The sequence below is a fragment of the Nomascus leucogenys genome, chromosome 20 (assembly GCF_006542625.1).
Source record: "Nomascus leucogenys isolate Asia chromosome 20, Asia_NLE_v1, whole genome shotgun sequence".
Taxonomy (NCBI): Eukaryota; Metazoa; Chordata; class Mammalia; order Primates; family Hylobatidae; genus Nomascus; species Nomascus leucogenys.
In genome coordinates, this window is record NC_044400.1 from 3,683,909 (window position 1) to 3,707,278 (window position 23,370).

Here is a 23,370-nt window from a genome sequence, read left to right on the forward strand (position 1 = left end):
GTGTTCAAAATGTCTGACAGGGTTTCTAAGAAAATTAATATGCTAAGTTTAAATTTTATTTATAAAGTTAATCACAGTTTTATTTACTAAGTGGTTTATAGACACATTTTAATTGGATTAATAAAGGAACCGCTAAAATAAATAAATGTAGCAATATAAAAATTAAACATGTTTCAAGAGGATGCTAATTAATGGAATAGACCTTTTTTTTCTCATTTTGCTTTAATGACATTATTGTCAACCTAAGAATAAACTCACTACTTTATGAAGTGTTAAATGGGTATTTTATTTTACTTTAATTTTTTGGAGACAAGGTCTCGCTCCGTTGCCCAGGCTGTAGGGCAATGGCACAATCACGGCTCACTGCAGCTTTGACTTCCTGGGCTCAAGCTATCCTCCTGCCTCAGCCTCCTGTATAGGTGGGATCACAGGTGCCCAAACCAGGCCTGGATAATTTTTTGATTTTTTTTTTTTGTGGAGATGGGAGTCTCCTTTTGTTGCCCAGGCTGGTCTTGAACTCCTGAGCTCAAATGATCCTCTTGCCTTGACCTTCGAAAGTGCTAGAATTACAAGTGCGAGCCACCGTGCTTGGCTTAAATGTGTATTTTTAAAGTTATACTCAAAACAAGATGAAGTTACATCATGAAAATAAGTAAATAGCTTTTCTTCATAAATCTTTTTTAATAACATCAAATGTCAAATTCTTCTGAATAATTAAATGATTAATGATAAAAATAATGAATTGGTTTTTGAGTCATGTGATATTATGAGTAAATTCTATTAAAATGTTTATAATGACATCACACAATGATCTTGTGCTCAGTGGATGGGAATACTGGGAGACACAGTGGGACAGAATCAACACCCAATTAATTATTGATTTATCAAGCTGAGACTATGTACATGAGGTAAAACATAGATATTTGATATATCTAAATCATGGCTCATACTTTTAATACTATGATTATAAACTTAGCTTATGGAATATTTAAAGATAATTAGGAAGTCCACTCTATTCCTATATTTGCAAAAGTGAACACCTCATATTCTCCAATTGAGAACAAGACCTACATAAAACCCGCCTTTATGGTTATATTCCAAAACAATATATACATGTAACAACAGACATGATTGGATTAAAAATAATAGCATTACTATTTTGGAGAGAGAAGTCTGAGTGGCTACAACATAATTATCATTTTATTGGATAATAAATGAACATATTTGTAATCTTTCCATCATTATTGGCTGAATTATGCTTGTTAGAGTAACCCTAAATGACATTTCCCCTTTCTAATTATCTTTCACCCTCATATCAATTATCCAAACAGCTCCTCCACAGTACCTAATCAATCCCTCATTCAACCTTCCCTCATCTGTTTCACCTTTCACCTATTTATTCAAGACATGCATTTTTATTTATGAGCATACGTATCTTGCAGTTATATCTTTTTTCATATTTTTTAAAGTGTGCAATACATTAGCCCCATTTTTGGTCTAGTTATTATTTTCATTGCTTATCTTCACTGTGCAGTCACTTCTTCCAAAATATACCTCTCAGATACATCCTTTGTAATTGACCCAATAACTCTGCCAGGCTCCACTTATTCACTCAAACTACCCCAGCACATTTCCATTTGTTTTATTTTATATAGTTGTACAAGGATACCCTAAAAAGGCAAATCTCTCCTGCCCCTGCCACTCAGTAAAGAGAAATTCTCTAGCTTCAGATGTCCTTGACCGTTCACTGCAGAAAAGTTGAAAAGTTCACAACCTGAGAATGAGTGATCATAATGATGTAGGAAAGTTATATTTTTGATCAGCTCTCAAGGTACAGAGACAGGCTCCTGAGAGTGAGGCCAGTCCTCAGAGTCAAGGTAGCAGGCATGCTTGTCTGTGCCCATCTTTGGTCAATAAGTTTATTTATACCAGGCCATATTTTGCTACAAAAATTCAGCAACTTATACACTCTAGTCACATAGAAGTCTTCATTGAACTAATTGCTAAATGTGGTAGGCTGCCACAAAATTGCAGTTCCTTCTATCAGGAGATGAATTTATCACTCCATATGCTGAATCTTGGCAGGCCTTGTGATTTGCTTTGACCAGTGGAATTTGATGCATAGGATACTGTTCAAGTTTTGCACCCAAAACTCAAAAGGCCTTATAACTTTCGTTCTTGTTTCTTGGAATGCCATCATCATGTGAACAATCTGAGCTAGCCCCATTGAGGCTGAGAGACCATGTAAAGAGAGAAGTCTAGCTGTCCAGCCAGTCCAGCTAAGGCCCTAGACTTGTAAGTAAATAAAGCCAGCACCATGTGGAACAGGGATGAGCTGCTAGAGCTGGGCCCAGACTTAACTGCCAACTCACAGAATCAAAAATATTATTTCAACTAGTCAAAAACCATACTAAAAACAATTAAAAAGCCTAAAATAGGGTTTAACTTACATTAATTATAGTATTGAGAGGCTACATAGCATTACTGGTTAACAGCAGAAGCTAGAAGCTGTTTGAACCTTGGTTCCACCCTTTATTAGCTTGTGACCTTGCACAAGTTTTAAAATTTCTTATAAAATGGAGATTATAACCATATAGGATTGTTCTGGGAAAAAAGTTAATGTAGATGTGCCTAGCACATAGTAAGTATCCAAATTGTCATTAGTCATATAGAGCTATTAAAGTCATATTACAGAAATTTTAACAGCACTAGGGAAAGGACCATGATTTTGTTAGGTGAAAAAACATACTATAAAATTATACATATAATTATAATCTTAATTTACAAAAATGCTACTATTTATATAGACATAGGAATAGAACACCACTATATATGTTCTCCGGTAGTAGAAAAACACTGGATTTTCAAATTTTTCTATAATAAACATATTAGCTCTGTAATCAGGGAAAATACTATCTTCAAAAAATTAAGTGTTATATCTGTAGAAGAGCTAATTAATGTTTCCCTAATCCTTAGAAGTATTAGGGAAGCTTTTTATTGGAAAGCTTAATGTCCAGTAATATGCTATTATTTCTCTTTCTGTTTTATTCAACTGGAGAAAAAGATATGGAGAGTCGGAAAGAATACCCCATTAACCTATTATGACCTAGATACTGCAAATAAAAATTAAGGCTATCCTTTAGATTGGTTCTAAAATGCCTCTGGGTGTCATGCCCACTTTTCTGCTTGGAATATTGTCTCCCATCTCACCCTCTTGTTCTTCACTGAATAGCTCCCATTTATCTCAGTTTAAATGTCACTTTCTCAGAGAAGACTTCCCTCATCTTCCTAATCTTTACTTGACTTTCCAAGTCTTTAAATTAGGCTCCCCTTGTAATTCTCCCACATAATATCCAGTTCTTTTGCTTCACAGAAATTATTACGAACAACTGAGCTTTCTCTTCGCCCTTGACATCCTACAAGATTGCAAAAGAAAAAGCACTTGAGAAAGAGAGGTTCAGGTTAAAGCTTCACTTTGTGCCTTTGAAAATATATAAGGAGGTGGGAAGTGAAGGTCTATACGCATATGTGGAAAATACTTAACTATGAAACACTTCCCTTCTTTAAAGCCAAAAATTGAACAATTACCAGCTCTCCAATACATATCTTTTTAAAAAATTTATTTTTTATATTTTCTGCAAACCCACCTAGGAATGTACTCAAGAAATGTAGGAAATTGTTTTAAAGAATAGCAACAAGTTACACCAGAACATCTATGAACAAAACGATAAACTCACTATAATTCTGAAGGAAAAATTATTTATGATTTATTCCTGTATGTTAGCTGTTAGCACAGCTGTCATTTTTTGTAATTTTCTGTAATACGGTGATTTCTCATAAGGAATACTGATTTAAAAAAACTTGGCTGTATTTACATAACCTATTTAAGAGTACACCAACAAGGTTTGGGGGGTAATTTTCACATCTTATCTGTGCATTACTAGTATTTTATCTACTCAGGATGCAGCTTAATATATGAACATCAAATCTTTGTTGAAAAATGATGTATATCAATTTTGTTTATTCCCAAACCTGTACGATGAGAATAAAATAATGCAAATTATGTCCATTTGGAGGTTTGCAATACACCAAATGGTGTATTTATATATACACTAATATTTACATACCCTTTTACTATAAAAATATTTAGCAGTCTTCAATTCATTTAGCAATGGCTGCCAAGTTCCTACTTGGATTAATCAATACCAAACAGAGGTAAAGTAATTTATACTTTATATAAAGTATATAAACAAATATAAATAAATCAATACCAAACAGAGGTAAAGCAATACCCTACTAGTCCCCTAGTAACCTTGAAAATCAGGTTACTCAAAGGAAAAATAAGACAACTCCTTACCCACTGAAGAAACCCACCCAAATACACTGTGTCTGAATATGCATCTAGGAACACTCAAGTCCAATCAGTCTCTCCAGCAAATATAATTAAATGTTCAAGATAACTACAGTCTAATAAAGTATTAGGTAAGGTCCTTCAAGAAACAAGAGGAGGAAGATTATTTCTGTGCAGATTTTAGAAAAGGGAGCCCAAACAGCATATATTCTCTAAGCCCCATGAAATAAGTGATGTTTTATTGTGTTTATGTAGCTCACATATCAGGAATGAAACAAGTAGTAAAACCCATGGATGTTTAATGGCGTTTAATGAAAAGTATCTCAAGGAGACTCCATTCAGTACTTGACTGACTGCTCATTGGAATGATGAGGATGGCAGAGAAAATGCAGCAGCCACAGGAATCTTAGGCACAAAGTATTCAGGTTGGAGAGGGAGGGAGTTTCAATATAACCAAATGAGACATAGAGTGTTTTAGAGGATGTACTGAAGAAAAGCAAAAGCTGTAAAAGGCTCTAATTTAACAAACAGATAAGCAAAATGTAAGACCAGTCATACACAGGAGGACTCTGGGCCAAACCCTACCTACAGAAGTGTTTGGCTTGCACATGGTTTAAGAATAATAATATAAGCAAATTAATTGACAATATTTAAATCAAAAGATTTCACATAACAATTCTATTTCCTGCTTTACCTGAGAAACTGGACAATATGGTAACACTAGGCCAACGTTCCTGCCTTGCAACAATTATCTGGAATGGAGCAGTGGCTGCTCCTCCAGAAAGGACTTGGCGCTCCAGTTCACTGCAGTAGCTTCCTGCTTCATTCTCATCACCTGGCCTCTACAGGCATTTGAGTTTCCAACTTCTGGAATAGAAAGTACCTTGAGATAAGGCTGAAGGTTTCACTATAGCCCTTGACAAGAGGTATAACTTATTTTGCTAAATAACCATTTATCCTACATTTCACAGTATCTTCAAAAGGGTAAACGATGAATTCTTAGTAGATCATTATGCATTACCAGTGTGTGTAGGAGGGCCAGTAAGCCAGCTGAAACCATAAGCACATAGGTAACTTTCCCAAGGAAATTGAGACTGTGGTGATTCTTGACTTAGAGGAGGTAAAGGGTACAGAGAACCATCCAATTTCAATCCTCTACTTTCCTTCCTTCCTTCCAACCTTTCTTTCTTCCTTCCTTCCTTCCTTCCTTCCTTCCTTCCTTCCTTCCTTCCTTCCTTCCTTTCTTCCTTCCTTCCTTCCTCCCTCTCTCTTTTTTCTCTCTTTCTTTTTCTTTCCTTTCTTTCTTTTTTCTTTCTTTTTTTCTCCTTCCTTCCTTCCTTCCTTCCTTCCTTCCTTCCTTCCTTCCTTCCTCTCTCTCTCTCTCTCTCTCTTTCTTTCTTTCTTTCTTTCCACCATCATTGGCAATATCACATTATCATTATCTCAGGAACTCATCTTGGGAATCAAATAATTATGGAATCGAATTGTACAGTTACTCTTTTTAGGATATATAAAATGCCACTGAATTTTTTCTGGATTAAAAAGATGGTTTTCTTTTAGCAAATAAATTCATCAAGTCTTTCAAAGGTATACTTGAGATCTTATAACCTGTTTACTTTCTCCTAGTCATCAGGGAGATACTATATTCTGTGTGACGAGGCTCTTCCTCAGCCTGGGTAAAATAATCCTTGAAACAGTCTAACTTATTTTGTTCTACCTCCATGGCCACCACTGGATAACCTTCTGATTATTTGATGGATTTCATAGGTGCTCTGATATAATTAAGTTACTTACTTGGATAGCAAGCTCAAGTATTTCAGTCTTACACACGCACACACACACACACACACACACATAAATAAATAGTCTGGTATATAAATTAATTTCTTGTAAATATAGATGGTCTGTGTTAGATCCCACGGGCTCATCACTCTTGAGAATAAGAAAAGTTTTTAACCTGGAAGAGCTATCCTGGACCACAGTTACTCCACAGGGTACTCCCACCATTGAGGTTTTCCCTTCATATCTAGACTATTGTGTTTGTTTGTTTGTTTTTGGATACCACCTTCCTCTAACTACATCATTACTAGAAAAACTAGGGAATGATTTCTACATATGGCTAGCCAGTTTTCCTTACACCTTATATAAAAATTAATTCAAGATGGATTAAAGACTTAAATGTTAGACCTAAAAACATAAAAACCCTAGAAGAAAACCTAGGCAATACCATTCAGGACATAGGCATGGACAAGGAATTCATGTCTAAAACACCAAAAGCATCGGCAACAAAAGCCAAAATTCACGAATGGGATCTAATTAAAAGAGCTTCTGCACAGCAAAAGAAACTACCATCAGAGTGAACAGGCAACCTACAAAATGGGAGAAAATTTTTGCAATCTACTTATCTGACAAAGGGCTAATATCCAGAATCTACAATGAACTCAAACAAATTTACAAGAAAAAAACAAACAACCCCATGAAAAAGTGGGTGAAGGATATGAACAGATACTTCTCAAAAGAGAACATTTATGCAGCCAACAGACACATGAAAAAATGCTCATCATCACCGCCATTAGAGAAATGCAAATCAAAACCACAGTGAGATACCATCTCACACCAGTTAGAATGGCCATCATTAAAAGGTCAGGAAACAAGAGGTGCTGGAGAGGATGTGGAGAAATAGGAATACTTTTACACTGTTGGTGGGACTGTAAACTAGTTCAACCATTGTGGAAGACAGTGTGGTGATTCCTCAAGGATCTAGAACTAGAAATACCATTTGACCCAGCCATCCCATTACTGGGTATATACCCAAAGGATTATAAATCATGCTGCTATAAAGACACACGCACACATATGTTTATTGTGGCACTCTTCACAATAGCAAGGACTTGGAACCAACCCAAATGTCCAACAATGATAGACTGGATTAAGAAAATGTGGCACATACACACCATGGAATACTATGCAGCCATAAAAAAGTATGAGTTCATGTCCTTTGTAGGGACACGGATGAAGCTGGAAACCATCATTCTCAGCAAACTATCACAAGGACAAAAAACCAAATACCGCATGTTCTCACTCATAGGTGGGAATTGAACAATGAGAACACATGGACACAGGAAGGGGAACATCACACACCGGGGCCTGTCATGGGGTGGGGGGAGGGGGGAGGGATAGCATTAGGAGATATACCTAATGTTAAATGACGAGTTAATGGGTGCAGCACACCAACATGGCACATGTATACATATGTAACAAACCTGCACGTTGTGCACATGTACCCTAGAACTTAAAGTATAATTAAAAAAAAAAAAGAAAAAAGAAAAACTAGGGAATGATTTTGAATGACAGCAGGACAGGGGAATGTGTAGGACAGAGTGTGGCAACATGGTTGGGTGGTGCTGCTTCTCAGAAAGCAGCCAAGAGAGACAAAGGAGCAACCAAGGGATGTGGAAACAAGGTCAAGTGGCATTTCTACTATATGATCCTGATATAATAAATGTACTCCAGGTATTATTATTAATGTTGCAAGTATTGGACATCAACTCTATGTGAGGCACTGTGACGGATACTGGGAATCCAAACATGAAGAGAACGTAGTCCTCACCTTAAGGAGCTTACTGTCTGGGGAGAGGAGGGGTGGGGAGGTGGGCATAACACTGAATGATACTTGTTATGATAGGGCTAAGTATGGCGTGCTAATTAAGCTCGAAGAGAGAGTTAATCTTGTTTTCAAGAATTGGTAGGTGTGGTGGGCAGGAGACATCTAGGGCTGCATGGAGCTTAGATGGGCAAAGAAAAGGTTAGTGGGAGACCTGAAACTTCGCCTAATCTTTGCAAATGATCTCGTTTCTGAAAAATTAATATTGAAGATTTTACATTTCTGTCTGTTAATAACATTTCTAATATCGTACTCATTTTTAGCTGGTAAAAAAACGTAGGGGTCTCATTTTGTCAGACTTTTTAACCTTGAGACGTGATAAGTGATGAAGCAGTAATAAATGTTTTCCAAAGGAAGATGTGGATACCTGCCTGATGGCTGAAATAGAAAATGATGACCAGACATCGAGATAAGCAAATGCTGTTTTCTTGACAAAGTATTATCAAAGAATGATGATTTGCTTTAATAAGAAAGGAATATTAGATGTGAGTGCAGTGGAAGCAGAAGCCAAAAGGAGCAACACACGGGTGAGAAAGTATTAGCCTTAGATAAAGTAGTTTAAAACCACTGAAAAGTATGTCCTTTAATAAAAGAAGTCTCTAACTTATGAGAAGAAGATGCCTATGATGCTAAAGTTATTTTAGCCAAATGAATAAATAATATTTCCATTTATCTTATCAACTTCCAGGAACTGCACTGAACACTTTATATACACACAAATTAGCTCATCTAATCCTTTAAATTTTTTAATTTTTAATTTTTGTGGGTACACAGTAGGTGTATATATGTATGAGTTACATGAGATATTTTCACATAGGCATGCAATGCATAATAATCACATTAGGATAAATGGGGTATCCATCATGTCAAGCATTTATCCTTTGTGTTACGAACAATCCAGTTGTATTTTCAGTTATTTTAAAATGTACAATTAAATTATTTTTGACAATAGTCACCCCGTTGTGCTAGCAAATCCTCCGTCTTATTCATTCTTTCTATTTTTTGTACTCATTAGCCATCCCCACCTCTCCCCAAAAACCCCCACTGCCCTTCCCAGCCTCTGGTAATGTAACCATCCTTCTACTCTCTATTTCTATGAGTTCAATTATTTTAGTTTTTAGCTCCCACAAATAAGTGAGAACATGTGAAGTTTGTCTTTGTGCACCTGGCTTATTTCATTTCACATAATGACCTCCAATTCCAACCATGCCGTTGCAAATGATAGGATCTCATTCTTCTTTTGGCTGAACAGTACTCCATTGTGTATATATACTACATTTTCTTTATCCATTCATCTGTTGATGGACACATAGGTTGCTTCCAAATCTTGGCTATTGTGAATGGTGCTGCAGTAAACATGAGAGTGCAGATATCTGATACAGATTTCCATTCTTTTGGGTATCTACCTAGGAGTGAGATTGCTGGATCATATGGTAGCTCCATTTTTAGTTTTTTAGGAACCTCCTAACTGTTCTCTCTTTACATTCCCAATTTACATTTCCAGTGTACAACAGTGTACAAAGGTTCCCTTTTCTCCACATCATCACCAGCATTCATTGCCTGACTTTTGGATAAAAGCCATTCTAACTGGCGTGAGACGGTATCTCACTGTAGTTTTGTTTGCATCTCTCTGATGATCAGTGATGTTGAGTACATTTTCATATGCCTGTTTGCCACTTATATGACTTCTTCTGAGAAATGTCTGTTCAGATCTTTTGTCCATTATTAAATCAGATAATTAGATTTTTTTCCTATAGAGTTGTTTGAGCTCTTTGTATATTCTGGTTATTGATCCCTGGCAGATAGGTAGTTTGTAAATATTTTCTCCCATTCCGTGGGTTGTCTCTTCACTTTGTTGATTGTTTTCTTGGTTGTATAGAAGCTTTTCAACTTGATGTGGTCCTATTTGTCCATTTTTGCTTTTGTTGCCTGTGCTTGTATTACTCAAGAAATTTTTGCCCGCTCCAATGTCCTGGAGAGTTTCTCCAGTGTTTTCTTGTAGTAATTTCATAGCTTGAGGTCTTAGATATCTGAGTCTTTGATACATTTCGATTTGATTTCTGTATATTGCAAGAGATAGGGGTCTAGTTTCAATCTTTTATATATGGATATCCAAGCTCATTTAATCCTTATCTCAATCATATAAGGCATATACTTTTATTTTTTCTGTTCTAGAGTTGTGGAAACTGGGATGAGAAATTATGTAAATTTACCTTATCTTTCTTTCTCTGGTAATTAATACATCCTTTTTCTACTTTTATTTCTCCTTAGTATTTATCACTATCTAACATACTCTATTTTTTACAATTTATCTTATTATTGTCTGTCTCCTCTGACAAGAATGTAAGCTCTGTGAGCACACGGGATATAGCAGTCATCATAACAGACAAAAATCCCTGCCAATTTTTGTTTTGGATTCACTAGCTCCTTGAAAGTTGGCTTTGTATCACTTTTTCCCCCATAGCACAAAGTACAGGCCTTGCACATGCTGGAACCAAAAATATTTGTTGAGTGAATGATGAACACTATTAATCAGTAGGCATATACCAAGCCCTCAGCACTGAACTAGTCGCCATAAGATAAGGAAGTACAAATTACTGTCTCTGATTTAAAATAACACAGGAATAGAACTAGGGATGAAGCATGAAATAGAAGCATGAGGAATACCAAGGGCATAAAAGAAGAAGTCTTCATATGTCATTAATTCCATTCTCAATCATCTAACAATGTCTAAAAAATGCCTACTCACAGCTCCTCCCAAGATACCATTGTATTCTGTTGCACTAAACTTTCTTGGAAATGCCTGAACAATGTGTTTACAACTCTAAGCCTTTGCATATGTTGTTCTCTGGACATAGAAAAACTTCCCCCCATTTTCTTTAAAGTAACCTTTTATTATCCTGCCTAGAGTTACCTGTTTATTCCTCTTTCATCCTACGTGTGTTACATGTATGTTTCAGCACTTGCCAAACTCTGTTTTAATATACACACATCCCTTGTCTTATTTATCTTTGTGTTCCTGGTTTCCAAACAAATTGTCAGGTACATAGTATGCAAACAATGTGCTTTCAGTTTAATTACTCATTTTTCTCTCCTTTAAAAATACTAAAAAACTTTCTTTTTTTACTCTTCTAAAATATAACCATAGATAGAAAAGTTCTTCTTAATAATATATTAAAATCACCCAGTGGTAAATACACACACACAGACGCTAACTGCAGGTATGTATTCAATCAAAACTGAGTGGAGGCCGAATAGAATCTACTTTTCTTATTTTATTTTCAGCACAATTCCACATTCAGGGGATATCACCAGTGCCTAGAAAAGTGCCTGGCACACAGAAAACGACTTGTTGAACTAGATGTATTACAGGAACACAGAGATGAAGTAACAAATCAGAAAAACAGTGAACTAAAGATTAGAAAGTTTGGTATCTGCAATTTTCTAGTTTTATAACTTTGAGCAAGACACATTTAAACTGATCTTTAATTTCTTAATTTGTAAAAATAATAGACTAATTTTCAAATTATTTTATCAGTAGTCTCCATTGTTGAATGAAATGTAAATGGAACTGCCATTAAATAAAACAGAAAAGATTCATTAGTAAAAATTCATAAGATCAAATTATGATACTACTTATTTAAATTCATTATTAAGAATAGGGGCTGGGTGCAGTGGCTCACTCCTGTAATCCTAGCACTTTGGGAGGCCACAGTGGGAGAACTGCTTGAGGCTAGGAGCTTGAGACCAGCCTGGCAACATAGCAGAACCCTGTTTCTACAAAAAATTTTTACAAATTAGTTGGGCGTGGTGGTACATGCCTGTAGTCCCAGCTACCTGGGAGACTGAGGCAGGAGGACTGCTTGAGCTCAGGAGTTTGAGGCTGCAATAAACTATGATCATGCCACTGCACTTCAGCTTGGGCAACAGGGCTAAACTGCATCTCTAAAAAAAAAAAAAAAAAAAAAGAGAATGAACATAGGTGACAATTGCAATTTTAAATTATCCTCATCAACAATGTCATTTCTGTATTTTGTTTTGGCTTTACAATATTGATACAATTCTGATTACCACAAATACACTATTACAAATGGTAACAGCTTTTAAAAAAATAATTTGGCAATATTAAGATTTCTGCAATTAAAATGGTCCAGCAGCTTGAATGAGGAGTATAGAAAACCTTGTTCTCAAAACTGAGGGACTATAATCATTATTCATATTTCCGGTCATGAACATAAAAAATGGACAAGAACCACCCAAAACTTAAATTAAGCAAGAAAAGTTTCTTTAATATAGTATCATATTAACTTATCATTGCAAACTACTTTAAAGTGCTAAAGTACACATGGCAGAAAGATGCTCCTACATCTGTTTGTACTTAATGTGGCATATTAGTGCCAATGAGAACCCCGAAAGATACGATCCTGAACACCCTAATCCTGAATGCTGAAATCCAGAAGATCAAAGTCCTTAAAGTGTACAATCTTGAAAATCAGAATCCCAAAAAACTTAAAATTTCAAATGCTGAAATCCTGAAAGTCAAATTCTGAGGAAGGGATTAGTGATTTTCACTTGTACGCAAGATAGTTGGATCATGTTAGGTGGAACTATTACTTTGTTCTTGTCTTTATTTGGAAATTAAGTGTGGTTTAAGGGGAGGTGTTTGGGTGCCAGGTTGATAAGAGGTGGACTGGTGGGCTTACGTTTAGGTGTTAACTTGACTAGGTTAAGTAATACCTAGTAAAACATTATTTTTAGTGTATCTGTGATGGTGTTTCCAGGAGTGTGAGTCTGAGTGAACTAGGTGGGAAAGATCTTCTCTCAATGTTGGCAGGCACCATCCAATCTCCTGGGGGCCTAGAGAGAAGTAATACAAAAGGCAAACTGGTCTCTTTGAGAACTTGGACACACATTTCTTTTGCTGCTTTGGACATCAGAACTACAGGTTGCTGGGCTTTGGACTCCAGGACTTACACCAGTGGCATCCCAGGGTCTCCGGCTTGCAGATGGCCTGCAATGGGACTTACCACCCATCATAATAGCATGAGCCAAGTCTCCTAATAAATCTCCTCTCATATGTCTATATACATATTCTCTTGGTTCTCTCTCTCTGGCCAACACTGTCTAATATAGATTTGGTATCAAGAAGCCAAACATCCTTCCTTCTTACTGTATTCCTCACAACACTATGGAAGAGATCTGTGAAACTGTTCTGTTGCAAACGGGCTGTGCTCAGGTAAGTGTACAAGGCTACTTAATAATGACAGATACAAAGTTTAAAAGCTAATTATTATTGGTGTGTGAAAGCAGAAAATTGCTTAATTGAAATGTCTGAGCAGTAACCAGATTTTCAAGTGACGGCATTTACTTACAAAATGTATAGACCACTATGACTCTCCAAATACAAGTGCAGTGAGTGTCCTGAAGATCATGGAACAGATGAAAAATACAAAAAGTCTCCCCTGCCAAATTATCAGTCGTGTATGACTTCTGTAGCTTTACATACAGCACCAATACGATACAGTACGTATTTCATCTTTGCATCATTTCCAATACTGGATGTACAAAATATGTAAGACTTTTAGAGAGTTCTAATTCATTTTATGCATTTATTGCAAATTTGACTCCATGAAAGTACATTATCACAAGTTGACTTTGTGTGAAAACATTGTGGGTGTACATAAAATGTTGAAACTTCCTCAATAAAGAAAGACAGTTCCTTTCTGTATATCTGCATTTCTAAAAGGTAAAAACCAAAATTCTCATGATTTTGGTTCTTTGGGCATATGTGGTGGTGACCTGTTAAGGCTTTTGATTAATCTTTTCAAAATACTTAGGTTGTCTGTCATGGTATTTCAGATAATTGCAGTCATAAAGCTGGGTGCAAACAATTACCAACCATAGTAATATGTGTTTATATATTTCACTTTTTGGCCGATTTATTCATGAACATGGTTCATCTGCTCATAACTGTTTCACCTATGTGGCTGTCTTTAGTATACCTGTTTCTGCTTGCAAAAATATGTATGTTATTATTTCCTATTTCATTGTGTAAAGTAGCCTGTGAAGTGTTGTGACATGTTTTTATGTCTATCAAATAGATCCTCTTTTCAAAGTGTAAATAAAGGTCTTTAAAGAATTTTTAAAATTATTTTTTCCAGAATAATATTTTTGAGATAGTAACTTTCAAGATTTTAGACATTAGTGAATTTGATGTTTCAGGATTTCAGTATTTGAGATTATGGCTTCAGGATTGTGGCTTTTGGGATTATGACCCAAATGCACGGCATACATATGCTGCAACAGTGGTCTTGCTTGTATAATTTGATTTGGGTATGTAATATTGCGCCCAAGAGTTAAAAAGGCCAGCTATAAACTTAAAAATAAAAACATATGGGCTGGGCATGGTGGCTCATGCCTGTAATCACAGCACTTTGGGAGGCTGAGGCGGGTGGATGATGAGGTCAGGAGATTGAGACCATCCTGGCTAATATGGTGAAACCCCATCTCTACAAAAAATACAAAAAATTAGCTGGGCGCGGTGGCACGCGTCTGTAGTCCCAGTTACTTGGGAGGCTGAGGCAGGAGAATCGCTTGAACCCGGGAGGTGGAGGTTGCAGTGAGCCAAGATCGTGCCACTGCGCTCCAGCCTGGGTGACAGAGTGAAAATATAAAAAGTAAAAATAAAAAATAAATAAAAACATATATTCATAGGAAGTTCAAATACCTACATAAAAATTAGTAGGGAAGCTTTAATCAGTAGTCCATAAAAATATAAACTAGTAGCACAGTTTAGTTTTATTTTGTGATCCCCAATGTGTTACACTTCGGTACAACACATTCGAGTGTGCATGTTATTTTTATTACAGTCTTAAAATATTTAATATATTTAAAATATTTAAATTGTGTAGCCGACATTTGGAAAACCTTGAAGAACCTCCTGTGAACTGGATATTCTTTCTGGTCTTTTCAATTCCATCATTTCTACATAATCTAGAAAAGCAAGGGCCAGACTTGGTGGCTGACGCTTGTAATCTCAGCACTTTGGGAGGCTGAGGCAGGCGGATCACCTGAGATCGGGAGTTCAAGACCAGCCTAACCAACATGGAGAAACTCTGTCTCTACTAATACAAAATTAGCCTGGCGTGGTGGCGCATGCCTGTAGTCCCAGCTACTTGGGAGGCTGAGGCAAGAGAATCACTTGAACCCAGGAGGCGGAGGTTGCAGTGAGCCAAGATCGCATCACTGCATTCTAGCCTGGGCAACAGAGCAAGACTACGTCAAAAAACAAAACAAAACAAAACAACAAAAAAACCAAGAAATAATTTATAAAGATGTTTTTGATTTCTTCAAATAAATCTTGTACACATTTACTGTGATTAGACACTCATGGGAGAAGAAAGAGCCTGATCAGACAGAAGTGGAGAACTTGTGTTAGGGAGTATCAAGAAATATTACATTTAAGAAAACATGTCAATCTTCCTAGAACAGGCAGAATTCCTACAGAGATAAGCTAAAAACAGCTTGGTATCATAAATCCATGACACCCTATAAACAGAAACATTGCTGGTCTATAGGTATCTTAACTTACAAATGCAATTTCATTCCTATGTAGCTATTTTCTGATAACATCTGTCAGATGTAGAATAACTTTTCACTGAATTTGCCTTCGTTTACTTGAAGAACATATTCTGATTTGAACTACAGAGGAAACTCTCTTAACTGCCTTCTATTTAAACAAATCACTGAATTAATCAAAATTGCATTGCCGTTTGGACACAGACAGAATGGAAAGAGACGGGAAGAAAGCAAGCAACCTGGAAAACATATTTGAGGATATTGTCTGTGAAAACTTTCCCAATCTCACTAGAGAGGCCAACATTCAAATTCAAGAAATGCAAGGAACCCCTGCAAGATATTACACAAGAAGACCATTCCTAAGACATAATCATTAGATTTTTCAAGGTTGAAATGAAAGAAAAAAATGTTAAAGGCAGTCAGAGAGAAGGGGCAGGTCACCTACATGGGAAATCTCTTCAGGCTAATAGCAGACCTTTCAGCAGAAACCCTACAAGCCAGAAGAGATTGGGGCCCCATATTCAGCATTCTTAAAGAAAAAAGTGTGCATCTAAGCATTTCATATCCAGGCAAACTAAGCTTCACAAGTGAAGGAGAAATAAGATCCTTTTCAGACAAGCAAATGCTAAGAGAATTCATTACTACCAGACCTGCCTTATAAGAGGTCCCTCAATATGGAAAGGAGAGACCCAGCCACTCCAAAAAAACACACAGATGAGTGACACTATAAAGCAACCACACAAACAAATCTGCATAACCAGCTAACAACACAATGACATTATTGATATGTACAGATTTGATCCTACCTATGAATGTAAGTGGACGAAATGCCCCAATTAAAAGGCACAGAATGGCAAGCTAGATAAAGAAGCAAGACTCAAAGGTATGCTGTCTTCAGGTGATCCATCTCACATGCAATGACACCCATGGGCTCAAAGTAAAGGGATGGAGAAAAGTCTACCAAAAAAATAGAAAACAGAAAAAAGCAGAGGTTGCTACTCTAATTTCAGACAAAACAGACTTCAAACCAATAACGATCAAGAAAGACAATGAAGACCACATGTAATGCTTACCATTATGTAAATGACAAAGGGTTCAATTCCACAAGAAGACCTAACTATCTAAATACATATGCACCCAACATTCATAAAACAAGCACCCAGATTCATAAAACAAGTTCTTAGAGACCTATGAAGTGGTGTAGATTCCCACACAACACCCCACTGACAGTATTGGACAGATCATCAAGGCAGGAAACTAAAAATGATATTCAGGACTTGAACTGGACTCTTGACCAAATGGACATAATAGATATCTACAGAACTCTCTACCCCAAAACACCAGAATATACATTCTTCTCATCGCCACATGACACATACTCTAAAATGGATCACACATATTTGGACATAAAACAATCCTTCACAAATGCAAAGAACCAAAATCAACCAACCCCACTCCTGGACCACAGCACAATAAAAAGAGAAATCAACAGTAAGATACTCACTCAAAACCATACAAGTACATGGAAATTAAACAACCTGCTCCTGAATGACTTTTAGGTAAATAACGAAATAATCAAAAAGTGGGAAAACTCTCAAATTAACAACCTGATATTACAACTAAAAGTACTAGAAAAGCAAGACAAAAGTAACCCCAAAGCTAGCAAAAGACAAGAAATAACAAAAATCAGAGCTGAACTGAAGGAAATTGAGCCAAGAAAACCCACACAAAATATGAACGAATCCAGAATTTGTTTCTTTGAAAAAATTAATAGGATAGGTAGACCAGTTGCTAGACAAATAAAGAAAAAAGAAGATCCGAATGAACACAATTAGAAATGACAAAGGGTACGTTACTACTGACACCACAGAAATACAAAAGAACCATCAGCCATCACTGTGACCACAAACCAGAAAATCTAGAAGAAATGTATAAACTCTGGAAATATACAACCTCTCAAGACTGAACCAGGACGGAACTGAATCCCTTAACAGACCAATAATGAGTTCTGAAATTGAATCAGTAATAAAAAGCCCACCAACCAGAAAAAACCCAGGACCAGATGGATTCACAGCTGAATTCTACTAGGTGTGTAAAGAAGACCTGGTACCATTTCTACTGAAACTATTCAAAAAAAAAAAAAAAAAAGAAAAGAAAAAGAAAACAAACAACAACAACAACAAAAATGGGGAGAAGGAACTCCTCCCTAACTCATTCTATGAAGCCAGCATTATCCTGATAACAAAAGCTGGCAGACATACAACAAAAAAAGAAAACTTCAGGCCAATCTCCTTGATGAACATCAATGCAAAAACCCTCAACAAAAAACTAGCAAATTGAATCCAGAAGCACAACAAAAAGCTAATCCACCACGATCAAGTAAGCTCCATCCTTTACTTGATGCAAGGTTGGTTCCACATATGCAAGTCAATAAATGTGAGTCATCGCATAAACATAATTAAATACAAAAACTACATGATCATCTCAATAGATGCAGAAAAGGCTTTTAATAAAATTCAACTTCTCTTCATATTAAAAACTGTCAATAAACTAGGCATTGAAGGAACATACTTCAAAGTAATAAGAGCCATCTGTGACAAACCCACTGCCAATATCATACTGAATTGGCAAATGCTGAGAGAATTCCCCTTGAAAACCAGCACAAGACAAGGATGCCCTCTCTCACCACTCCTATTCAACATAGTACTGGAAGTCCTGGCCAGGGCAATCAGTAAAGAGAAAGAAATAAAAAGCATCCAAATAGAGACGAAGTCAAACTATCCCTGTTTGCAGATGACATGATTTTATATCTAGAAAACCCCATAGTCTCTTCCTTTAATCTGATGAAAAATTAAGCAAAGTTTCAGAATACAAAATCGAAGAACAAAAATCAGTAGCATTTCCATACACCAACAACATCAAAGCTGAGGTCAAATCAAGAACACAATCCCATTCACAATTGCCACAAAAAGAATAAAATACCTAAGAATATAGCTAACCAGAGATGTGAAAGATCTCTACAACAAGAATTACAAAACACTGCTCAAAAAAATCAGAGACAATACAGACAAATTAAAAAAATTCCATGCTCATGGATAGGAAGACTCAGTATCGTTAAAATGGCCATACTACTGAAAACAATTTACAGATTCAATGCCATTCCTATCAAACTACCAATGACATTCTTCACAAAATTAGAAAAACTATTTTAAAATTCATATGAAACCAAAACAGCACCCAAATGGCCAAAGCACTGCTAAGGAAAAAGAACAAAGGTGAAAGCATCACATTATCCAACTTCAAACTATACTACAAGGCTACAGTAACCAAAAGAGCATGGTACTGGTACCAAGACAGACACATAGACCAATGGAATAGAATAGAGGGCCCGGAAATAAAGCTGCATGCCTACAACCATCTGATCTCCAACAAAGTTGACAACAACAAGAAATGGGGAAAGAATTCCCCATTCAATAAATGTTGATGGGATAATTGTCTAGCCATATGCAGAAGATTGAAACTGGACCCCTACCTTATACATACACAAAAATCAACTCAAGATGGATGAAAGACTTAATGTAAAACCTAAAACTATAAAATCCCTAAAAGATAACCTAGGAAATACTATTCTGGATATAGGACTTGGCAAAGATTTCATGATGAACACAGCAGAAGCCATTGCAACAAAAAACCAAAATTGACAAATGGGATCTAATTAAACTAACGAGCTTCTGCACAGCAAAAGTAACTATCTACAGAGCAAACAGACAATCTACAGAATGGGAGAAAGTATTTGCGAACTATGCATCTGAAAAGGGTCTAATATCCAGAATCTATAAGAAACTTAAACAAATGAACAAGAAATAACCCCATTAAAAAGTGAGCAAAGGACATTAAGAGACACTTTGCAGAAGAAGACATATATGCAGCCAACAAGCATATGAAAAAATGCTTAACATCACTAATCATCAGAGAAATGCAAATCAAAACCACAAGGAGATACCATCTGACATCAATCAGAATGGCTACTATTAAAAAGTAAAAAAAGAACAGATGCTGGTGAGGTTCTGGAGAAAAGTGAGTGCTGACGGGAGTGTAAGTTGGTTCAGCCATTGTGGAAAGCAGTTTGGTGATTTCTCAAAGAGCTTAAAAAAGAATTACCATTCCACCCAGCAATTCCATTTTGGGGTATATACCCAAAGGAATATAAATCATTCTGTCATAAAGACTCATGCACGTGTATGTCCACTGCAGTGCTATTCGAAACAGTACAGACATGGAATCAACCTAAATGTCCATCAATGGCACACCGGATAAAGAAAATGTGGCACATATACACCATAGAATACTAAGAAGTCATAGAAAAGAATAAGATCATGTCCTTTGAAGGGACATGGATGGAGCTGCAGGCCATTATCCTAAACAAATACAGAAAGAGAAAACCAAATGCTCCATGTGCTCACTTATAAGTGCAAGCTAAACAATGAGAACACGTGGATAACAGAAGGAGAACAACAGACACTGGGGCCTACCTGAGAATGGAGGTTGGGGGAGAGAGAGGATCAGAAAAAATACCTATCAGGTAGTATGCTTATTACCTGGGTGATGAAATTGTCTGTACACCAAACCCCTGTGACATGCAGTTTACCTGTATGACAAACCTGCACGTGCTTACCTCTGCTCTTACTGGTTGTATGATTTCCAATATGAGTTGTGTTTTTTCCAAAGTGGTATGAGCCAATAATATTGGTCAAATTTGGAAATTTAATAAAATATTTTGTAAACTGATGAAATACAAGTATAAAAAGTGAATGTTTCTATGAAAAATAAGTTGAAAGCAAAGTTTTAACACCAGCCTTTTAAAAAATAAGGTTGAATGAAATGAGAGAGAGGAGAATTATAGGGAAAGGAATCCTAAAAATCTGGAATAATTCTGTACTCATATCACCTTGCAAGTGGCTTTGAGTTCTTGTTCCTCTCCAAAGTGGGGGGAAGAAAGGAAAGTGTTTTATGTTACATTATGTGTAAAGACAGACTGTACTCCAATCAGTAAACTCATAAAAAGCCACTATAAATTTATTCTAGGTAAAACAAAATGTTTAATTATAAGTAATTTTAGATAATTCTCTGTTTAAACAAATCTTTTCAATTAACCAACTATTGGTTCAGATTGTGTTGGGTAAGAGGCCTTTTCTTGCTGTTACAAAAGTAATACTTAATTGTGAGTGAGAATCTGAATTTCATGTTGAAATGATGAAGTTGTTTAGAGTTTAAGGTTGATTTTTCATTTTATTCTCTTATTATTTTAAAAAACATATTGATAAAGAACATAGTCTGTAATATTAAGTGGAAATATCTATTAGATATAAAATCTCTGAAAATAAATATACCTAACAATAGCCTAAAAATAATTGATATTTGTAAATGATAGAATTACAATGAGAAGTTGATTAATAGACAGTCAGCAAACATTTCTCAAAAATAGGCAAGAAATTAACGAAGATATACAAGATCTCAACTATAATAAACCAGTGTGCTCAATCTATTGGAAACACACAGGAATGACATAAATTTATAGGAATTATAGATACACGTTTTTTAAAAAACAACATATGAAATTGAAAAAATTAGCAAAGTATGTTTGTTAAGAGCATAATTTCTGGATCCAGACTGCTAGGATTACATCTTAGTCTGCTACTTGCTGTGAGACTTAGTAACAGTTACTTCCCTATCCCTTAGTTTCCTTATCTGCCAAATGAAGATAATAGATTGTTCAGAAAACGGAATAAATGAAGATTTGCAAAGGGCTTAGTGCCTGGCACCAAGTAAGCATTAAATAGTAAGCACTAAATTCATTAATTGTAAATAAATAGTTGGCCCCAAGGGAAATCTCGATGATTCCAAACTACTGTATTCACACAGAATGTATGCTCTGGTCAATACTCATAAAAATAAAATGCCATAAGAAAATGTTATTGCCAAAAATTGATATGTTTGCAAATTTTAAAAATAGTCATTAATATACAGGCAGCATTTTGTAAAATTATACTTTAAGTTCTGGGGTACAGGTGCAGAATGTGCAGATTTGTTACATAGGTATACATGTGCCATGGTGGTTTGCTGCACCCATCAACCCATCATCTCCATTAGGTATTTCTCTTAATGTTATCCCTCCCCTAGCCCCCCACCCCACGACAGGCCCTGGTGTGTGATGTTCCCCTCCCTCTGACCATGTGTTTTCATTGTTTAACTCCCACTTACGAGTGAGAACATGTGGTGTTTGGTTTTCTGTTCTTATGTTAGTTTGCTGAGAATGATGGTTTCCAGCTTCATCTATGTCCCTGCAAAGGACAAGAACTCATCTTTTTTCATGGCTGCATAGCATTCCATGGTGTATATGTGCCAAATTTTCCTTATCCAGTCTATCATTGATGGGCATTTGGGTTCGCTCCAAGTCTTTGCTATTGTGACCAGTATCGCAATAAACATACGTGTGCATGTGTCTTTATAGTAGAATGATTTATAATCCTTTAGGTATATATCCAGTAATGGGATTGCTGGGTCAAATGGTATTTCTAGTTCTAGATCCTTGAGGAATCGCCACACTGTCTTCCACAATGGTTGAACTAATTTACACTCCACCAACAGTATAAAAGTGTTCCTATTTCTCCACATCCTCCCCAGCACCTGTTGTTTCCTGACCTGTTAATGATCACCATTCAAACTGGTGTGAGATGGTATCTCATTGTGGTTTTGATTTGCATTTCTCTAATGACCAGTGATGATGACCTTTTTTTTCATATGTTTGTTGGCTGCATAAATGTCTTCTTCTGAGAAGTGTCTCTTCATATTCTTCTCCCACTTTTTGATGGGATTGTTTCTTTTTTTCTTGTAAATTTGTTAACTTCTTTGTAGATTCTGGATATTAGCCCTTTGCCAGATGGATAGATTGCAAAAATTTTCTCCCATTCTGTAGGTGGCCTGTTCACTTTGATGATAGTTTCTTTTGCTGTGCAGAAGCTTTTTAGTTTAAGTGGATCCCATTTGTCAATTTTTGCTTTTGTTGCCATTGCTTTTGGTGTTTTGGTCATGAAGGCTTTGCCCATGCCTATGTCTTGAATGGTATTGCCCAGGTTTTCTTCTAGGGGTTTTATGATTTTAGGTTTTACATTTAAGTCTTTAATCCATCTTGAGTTCATTTTTGCATAAGGTATAAGGAAGGGGTCCAGTTTCTGTTTTCTGCCTATGGCTAGCTAGTTTTCCCAACAGCATTTATTAAATAAGGAATCCTTTCACCACTGCTTGTTTTTGTCAGGTTTGTCAAAGATCAGATGGTTGTAGATGTGTGGTGTGATTTCTGAGGCCTCTGTTCTGTTACATTGGTCTATATATCTGTTTTGGTACCAGTACCATGCTGTTTTGGTTACTGTAGCCTTGTAGCATAGTTTTAAGTCAGGTAGTGTGATGCCTCCAGCTGTGTTCTTTTTCCTTAGGATTCTCTTGGCTATATGGGCTCTTTTTTGGTTCCATATGAAATTTAAGGTAGTTTTTCTAGTTCTTTAAAGAAACTCAGTGGTAGCTTGATGGGGATGGCATTGAATCTATAAATTACTTTGGGCAGTATGGCCATTTTCACAATACTGATTCTTCCTATCTATGAGCATGGAATGTTTTTCCATTTCTTTGTGTCCTCTCTTATTTCCTTGAGCAGTGGTTTGTAGTTCTCCTTAAAGAGGTCCTTCACATCCCTTGTAAGTTGTGTTCCTAGATATTTTAT

General features: G+C 36.2%; 1 protein-coding gene across 9 annotated transcripts in view; it reads right to left on the reverse strand.

Moving 5' to 3' along the window:
• MBD5 (methyl-CpG binding domain protein 5) overlaps positions 1-23,370 on the reverse strand; it is a 466,846-nt gene that overhangs the window by 60,505 nt on the left and 382,971 nt on the right. The window contains exon 1 of one of the 9 annotated variants that reach the window (XM_030801002.1): positions 5,046-5,566. The exons of the other annotated variants lie outside the window; for them this stretch is intronic. The gene's annotated coding sequence lies outside the window, so the exon portion shown is untranslated. Of the gene's footprint in view, positions 1-5,045; positions 5,567-23,370 lie in introns of those variants that run through there. 9 annotated transcript variants of the gene reach the window in all.